Genomic DNA, 8267 nt, shown 5'->3' on the forward strand with positions numbered 1-8267 from the left:
AGCTCCTGGGTCACGAAGTCCTGTGGCTTATTAGGAACCAGGCTGCACATCAGGAGGCCAGCAGCAGGTAAGCGAGCGAGGCTTGATCTGTACTTAACAGCCACACCCCATCTCTCGCATTACTGCCTGAGCTCCACCTCCTTTCAGATCAGCGATAGCATTAGATTCTCATAGAAGCACAAAGCCTATTGTGAACTGTACATGCAAGGGATCTAGGTTGCACACTCCTTATGAGACTCTAATGCCTAGGCCAGGTGCAGCCGCTCACACCTGTAATCCCAGCACTGTGAGAGGCCAGGGCGGGTGGATGTCCTGAGGTCAGGAGTTTGAGACCAGTCTGGCCAACATGGTGAAACCCTGTCTTTAATAAAAATACAAAAATTAGCCAGGCATGGTGGCGGGTACCTGTAATCTTGGCTACTCGGGAGGCTAAGGCAGAAGAATCACTTGATCCTGGGAGGCGGAGGTTGCAGTGAGCCACGGACACACCGCTGTACTCCAGCCTGGGCAACAGAGTAAGACTCTGTCTCAAAAGAAAAAAAAAAAAAAAAGCCTGATGATCTGTCACTGTTTCCCATCACCCCTAGATGGGACCATCTAGTTGCAAGAAAACAAGCTCAGGGCTTCCACTGATTCTACATTACAGTGAGTTGTATGATTATTTCATTATATATTATAATATAATAATAATAGAATAAAGTGCTCAATAGATGTAATGTGCTCGAATCATCCTGAAAGCATCTCTGCATCCCCCCCACCCTGTTCATGGAAAAATTGTCTTCCATGAAACCGATCCCTGGTGCCAAAAAGGTTGGGGATAGCTGTTTTAATGGATTTCAATTGGAAACATTGTATGAATGTTAATTTAATATAGATACAAATGGATATGTATGTATGGAAATATTTTTAGATGTGTTTCATTGCTCTATCAGCTAAGAAGGACTAGAAGAAACAATTATCACACATATCTAGCATGTGGATATTGGTTTCTAATACCATTCAGCAATTAAAAAAACCAGGACTACTTGGAGAAATTGACTGACTCTAGGACTGGGGCCAGAAATCCCCAAGATCAGCCTGGAGTTTCTTATAGTGCTAGAAAGTAAGAAAGTGCTTTAAAAAAAGAACCACAGAATCCCACAATAATAGAAGTACGTCAAAAACACGAAGGAGCCTATAGAAAGAGCTCTTAATGGCCAAAACTGGAATAATTGGAGCAATGAAATAAAGTAAACCAGAATTGGATTATAACCTGAAATATAAAATAAGTATTCATAAGTCTATACCAATATAAATGATTGAATAAATAAATAAATGAGGAAAAGGGACAAATTTCCTGTGCAGAAAAATTCCAACTAATTTATGTACTCTTCTCTCAAGGTGGCGTATAACACCTCACCTCTTAAGTGTTGGTTGTACTTAGTGACTTCTTTCAAAACTATACAGTGTGGAAAGGGAAGGAAAAAGTAACTTTACCTGGAAAAATCTGACAAATGCTACCTCAGCCAGGAGATCAAGTTCAACATCAACAGTGATAAGTCATATTGATGGGACATACATTTATTTATTTGTTTGTTTTTGGTAAGAGACAGGGTCTCACTCTATTGCCCAGGCTGGAGTGCAGTGGCATAGTCATAGCTCACTGTGGTCTCAACCTCCTGGGCTCAAGCAATCCTCCCACCTCAGCCTCCCCAGTAGCTGGGACCACAGGTGTGCCACCACTCCCAGGTAATTTATTTAAAAATTGTTTGTAGAGACAAGGTCTCACCATATTTCTCAGGCTGGCATACTCTTGATATGATGTGCTGAGAGATGTAATTTATCTGACCTCTTCCTCCTAAAAGCCCACAATCCCAGTCTAACCATGAGAAAAACAGCAGTCAAATCCCAACTGAGAGACACTGTACAAAATACCTAACCATCCATCAAAGTTATCCAAAATAAGGAAAGTCTGAGTAACTGTTACAGCCACAAGGAGGAGCCTATAAAAACTTGACCGTTAAATATAATGTGATATCCTTGCCAGGTGCGGTGGCTCATGCCTGTAATCCTAGCACTTTGGGAGGCTGAGGCAGGAGGGTCACTCGAGCCCAGGAGTTCAAGACCTGCCTGGGCAACATAGTGAGACTCCCGTCTCTCTCTCTCTCTCTCTCTCTCTCTCTCTATATATATATATATATATACACACACACACACACACGTATAATATAATATATTATTTAAAAATATAACAATATATTATATGTATATAATGTTCATATACTTATATATTATATAAAATTATATATGTATATGGTGTATGTATATTATATGCTATATTTAGTATTACTATACATATATTATATATATACACTATATGTATGTGTGATGTGGTATCCTGAACCAGAAGAGGAATATTAGGTAAAAATAAAGGAAATCTGAATAAACTATAAACTTTAGTTAATAATATTATATCAATATTGATACACTAATTATAACAAGCATATTATACTAATGTAAGATGCTAATAATAGGGGGACCTGAGTACAAGGTATATGGCAACTTTCTATACTATCCTTGTGATTTTTCTCTAAATCTAAAACTATTCTAAAATAAAAAGTGTTTAAAGCTGGGCACAGTGCCTCACACTTGTAATCCCAGCACTATGGGAGGCCAAGGCAGGAGGATCACTTGAGCCCAGGAATTTGAGACCAGCCTGGGCAATGTGGCAGAACCCCATCTCTATTCTTAAAAAAAAAGTATTTAAATCTCTAGATAGGGCATGAGTAAATGCTAAATATATATGAATCTTTAAAGATAATAGGATGAAGGCAGGCTGGGTGAGAACTGCTCCAGAATGTTGGGATATGCTTTGACTCCTCAATGCTGGCAACGTTTATGGTTCATGGAACACCTTCTTAAACTTTGGACTTTGCCTGAGCTAACTCCAAGGAAACTTGAAGGATTTACGATCCTTTTGTTGTTTAAGGAGTGGAACAAAGAGAAAGACTTGGAGTTCTGTAATGATTAACCAACATGTTTACACTATCCAGGTTTAGAAAGAACTTCATGTATAAATAATTAAATCAATCACTTAACAGTAAGACTTACTAAAATATTTTGTTTTTATAATTCATAAAAGTGATAAGTAAAGCTTTCTTCTAGCAGTATTTCCTCGCTCATTTTAAAGTCCTTTGGAAGTTTATAGTGACTGCATATGTTTATTCAAATAATTCACTCAACCTCATTTCCCTCTTTTTGCTTTTCTTTGCAAAGCTAATATCCCAGGTAATTCTTGGGGATGAAAAATCTTGTCCATTTAAATTATATTTAATACAGATACTTAAAAGCCTTTAAAAACGTGTTATACTTACTTTTCTTTATATAAGGCCCATCATAGCTATTATAACTTGTGTTTTAATCCTAAGTAAATCATACTTAGTTTTGAAAAAGAGTCTCATCAAACTAAATACATGTTCTATTTTGTTTAATACCATTATAGACATTATAAGTGAACTTTTTTCTCTCCTTCCTTCTTCCCCCGCTCCCTTCTCCCATACTCCCTCTCTTCCTTCGTATTAAAATGCTTATTGAGCATCTGCTTTGGTTAGGATTTAGGAAAATCAATATAAATAACATATGGTTGGTATCAGGGAGCTCACAGTCTAGCACAAGAAGCAGATGAATGGGCAGATAATTTTACCTCACATTATGATGAGGTTTAGGCTAGAGAAGTGCCAAGATAGGCATGATGAAACACAGGACAGAAAGCTGTTACTCAGAGGAGGAATCCTGTCTGCCCAGTCCCCTCCCCTCACACAAAATTTGGCTGTCACTTTCAAGAGATTGCCTCTTCTGTCGTGAGGTGTATCTGAGACGTGATCACTTCAATCAGTTTCCAAATGCATCATATGTAACGGAATCAACCTTCTTTCTTACTATGTTCCAGCTTCTCTTTGCAACATCTTCTATGAGTAAAAACTAAGAGGTTTTTGACAAATCTTTGTGAGGGTAATGAAATTCTTTCTGTTCTCCAGGTCCTTTCCACATTAAATGCACAAAGCAAAGTGGTTTAGAAAACTGATCGGTTTTGACTGCATCATGTACTATTTAGCTAAATATTTGAATAGAGGGCCAGATTTTTTTTAAAGGTTTAGAAAGCTAATGAAATGATTTTGAATATTTCTATAAAACTGTCTTCTCTGATAATATTTTGACTTTTTAAAGTTGTTGGTGATTAGGGATGCCTGGTTTCCACAGCAATCCAAAGTGATAAATAGTTATCAAGCCATAATCTGTTAGTGCTGTTCTCAATGACTGTCTCAGAAAAAGAATGTCCCCATTGTAATGTTGTAAGGGGCAAAGTGGACACATTTCAGAGGGTCTTAGTGTCACACTTACTTCAAAATGTGCTGAATATCATGGTCTCGTGTTATGTTACTGTGTAAGGCAGTGCCTGCATCAATACACAAAACCTTATTATGTAGAATAGATAAGCACTACCAACAAATCCTAATGCTGACATATGAGCTGTAAACTCTCTCAGCTCAGTCTCCCAGCCATCAAACCTTGCAGTAGACTTTCTAAGGATTTTATGTAGAAAATGTTTTATTAAAATTCTTATTTATTACTTAATTCAGGAAAGATACAGTTTTAATTTATGAACATTAGAATAAAAAAATGTTATTTATGTGTAAATTAGAAATACCCCCACCATGCTTTATTGAGTGTTTAAATTGTATCCGGCAGAGAGTTTGCTAATGCTGAATCTCAGTGGAAGATATTTATGCAAGTGCCAGGCTGACGTCTGAACTCTCCTTTTGTGAGAGCCAACCATTTCTGAAAAGAGACTACGGCTTACACAAAGCACTTAGTATATTACCTGACTTGAATAAACTGTGGGTGAAAGTCTGGGTGCAGTTTTGGTTTGTCAACAACAGTTGCACTAAATAAGGACAGTCCTGAAGGCAGTTCTTTGATTCAACAGTACACTGGCAGATCATGCCTCAAATCAAATGTAGGTAAGGAGAACCCTGCGGAGGAGCTGCAACTGGCACCACCCAGGGTGAGCGCACCCTTCCCGGCATGCGGAGGAAAAACCTGACAGTGTTTCATACTGAGTAAGGTTCTGTGACCAGAAGAAGAAACAGACAGGAGTTGGGGCTTCACTGAGGTCCGTGATTCAATAGAAGACACTTCCTCAGTTACAGGGCTGGGCTTCATTCATCTCTCAGGACATTGTCCTGCAGAACTGTGGTGGGTAGTAGACTGAGGCAGGAATTAACTCCCGGGAAAGTCTATCCAGACATCATGGCCAAGTGGCTGTCCAAGTCTGCAGAGCATTTGCTATTCTTCTTCCTTAACCTTCCTCCTTTTCTCTTTTCTCCCCTTCACTTTCTTGGGAATAACCATTACTCATCCTTTATGATTCTAACCAGACACCACCTGTGCCAGGAAATATTTCTTGTGACCAGCCTGGCCAACATGGCGAAACCCTGTCTCTACTAAAAAATACAAACATAGCCAGGTGTGGTGGCTCACGCCTGTAATCTCAGCACTTCGAGAGGCTGAAGCTGGCGGATCACTTGAGGTCAGGAGTTCAAGACCATCGTGGCCAACATGGTGAAACCTCGTCTCTATTAAAAATACAAAAATTAGCTGGGTGTGCTGCCAGGCACCTGTAATCCCAGCTACTTGGGAGACTGAGGCAGAAGAATCGCTTGAAACCGGGAGGCAGAGGTTGCAGTGAGCTGAGATTGTGCCATTGCACTCCAGCCTGGGTGACACAGCAAGACTCAGTCATAAAAAAAAAATAAAATAAATAAAAAAAAATTAAAAAAAAAGTTGAGTGTGATGACACATGCCTGTAATCCCAGCTATTTGCAAGGCTGAGGCACGAAAATCGCTTGAACGCTGGAGGTTGAGGCTGCAGGGAGCTGAGATTGCGCCACTGTACTCCAACCTGGGTGACAGAGCAAGAGTCCGTCGAGAGAGAGAGAGAGAGAAGGAAGGAAGGAAGGAAGGAAGGAAGGAAGGAAGGAAGGAAGGAAGGAAGGAAGGAAGGAAGGAAGGAAGGAAAGAGAGAGAGAGAGAGAGAGAGAGAAAGAAAGAAAGAAAGAAAGAAAGAAAGAAAGAAAGAAAGAAAGAAAGAAAGAAAGAAAGAAAGAAAGAAAGAAAGAAAGAAAGAAAGAAAGAAAGAGAAGAAAGAAAGAGGGGGAAGGGGAAAGGGAAGGGGACATATTGTGTGCCAGGATAACTTAGTTGCCCCCATGGTCCCACCATACCTTGTAGCAGTTACCACCTGCAGGGTGTGTGGGCGCCCCTTGAATTCTCTTTATGATGTCACTACTCCAGCAGTACATGGCAATTCCAGTCACTACTTGAACATTTGTCCAGACAAAACTTTAAAGAGAAGCGAGAATGTGATAATGAAGGGTGATGGGGAATTGGTCGGGAGGAGAATGATTTGCAAGACAGAATGCAGCCTACTCTGAAATCACCAGTGTGGATTTCAGCACAAGAGGAAAAAGACCAAGGCAAGTGTAGTCACTCCCAGACTGGAAGAGAAGAGGAACAGAGTGAGGACAGGACTAACTCTCTCTGTCTTGGAAGCAAAAAAGGAGTTATGACAAAATAAATCTCAACAGGGAGAAGGCTGGAGTGCCTGAAATATGTGTGCATGTGTACATATGTGTGGATACATGTGTATATAGACAGCATATACATTACACTGAAAGTGTAAACACTTGTGCCAGCCTTTCTTGGCATGTTTCCCTTTGCTTTTGAGAGGAATTTTCTGGGCATGCCATGGCTGGCGTTAATTCAAATGAGATAATCCCAGCAGAATCACTTACCTCGTCACTCCAAAACCCAGATAACATTCCAAGTTTTAAGGTAATTATTTCTGTCCTTCTCTCAGAGGTGATTAGGCCACACTACTAATTCCCAGCCTTATCAAAAAAGAGATCCATGAGAAGGCTGTTACTCATGGTATTGGCACTGTTAATAGATTCAGAAGGACCCTACTCAAGAAGACGTAAGGATGACTAATTTTTGTTCAAATATAATAAACTGGGTCACAGAGGTCTAGCAAGGCTGCCTGGTGTCTCTAACTGGGGCTGAGCGTGGTGGATCATGCCTGTAATCCCAGCACTTTGGGAGTCTGAGGTGGGAGGAGTGCTTGAGCCCAGGAGTTCAAGACCAGCCTGTACAATGTAGTGAGACTCTGCCTCTGTTAAAAAAATAAAAAGAATAAAAAATAAAATCTTTTAAATCTAATATTAGGGAAACCAACATAAAGATAGCTATGTAAGAATGTGACTCCTGATTAAAAATAACATTACCTAGTCAAATTACTTGTGAGTTATTACTGTCACCATTTTCCCTATGATAGGTCAGAAGTCAGCAAACTTATTCTAGAAAGGGCCAGATGGCAAATATTTTCATCTTTGCACACCACACTGTCTCTGTCACCATGACTTAACTGTGCCATTGTCGTGTGAAAGCAGCCATAGGTAATATGCAAACAAATTTGTATGGCTGTGTTTCAATAAAATTGTAGTAGTATAAGAAAGGGTTTCTTGCTCTTTGGTGTTTTTTTAATACCCTCTCTGCATTTCAGGCTGCAATAACATATAGTGGGTAAAGAATTTTGATCTGGGTAGTATCAGGATTTGAATGCTTGCTCTGTCCCTAACTAGTTTTGTGACACTGGGCAATGTCATTTAACTTTCTATGCCTCGACTTCCTTATCAATAATATAGATTAACACTTGTAGTTATGTCATTGGGTTGTTGTGGGGATTAAATACAATAGCTGTCAAGCACAGAGCAGGATAACTGCTTAATAATGTCATCTGTGGGCAGGCATGGTCGCTGACACTTGTAATCCCAGCATTGTGGGAGGCTAAGGAGAGAGAATTGCGAGAGGCCAGGAGTTCCAAATCAGCCTGGGCAAGACACCGTATCTACGAAAAGTAAAAAATACATAGCCAGGCTTGGTTGCACGCGACTGTGGTCCCAGCTACTTAGTAGGCTCAGGTGGGAGGACTGCTTGAGCCCAGGAGTTCGAGGCTGTGGTGAGCTATGATTGCACCACTGCACTCTAGCCTGAGTAACAGAATAAAGCCCTATAAAAATAATTAAATAGCCAGACATGGTGGCTTATGCCTGTAATCCCAGTACTTTGGGAGTCTGAGGCGAGCGGATCACTTGAGGCCAGGAGTTTGAGACCAACCTGGGCAATATGGTAAAACCCCGTCTCTACTAAAAACACAAAAATTAGCTGGG

This window comes from Macaca fascicularis, chromosome 8 (genome assembly GCF_037993035.2).
Source record: "Macaca fascicularis isolate 582-1 chromosome 8, T2T-MFA8v1.1".
Lineage (NCBI taxonomy): Eukaryota > Metazoa > Chordata > Mammalia > Primates > Cercopithecidae > Macaca > Macaca fascicularis.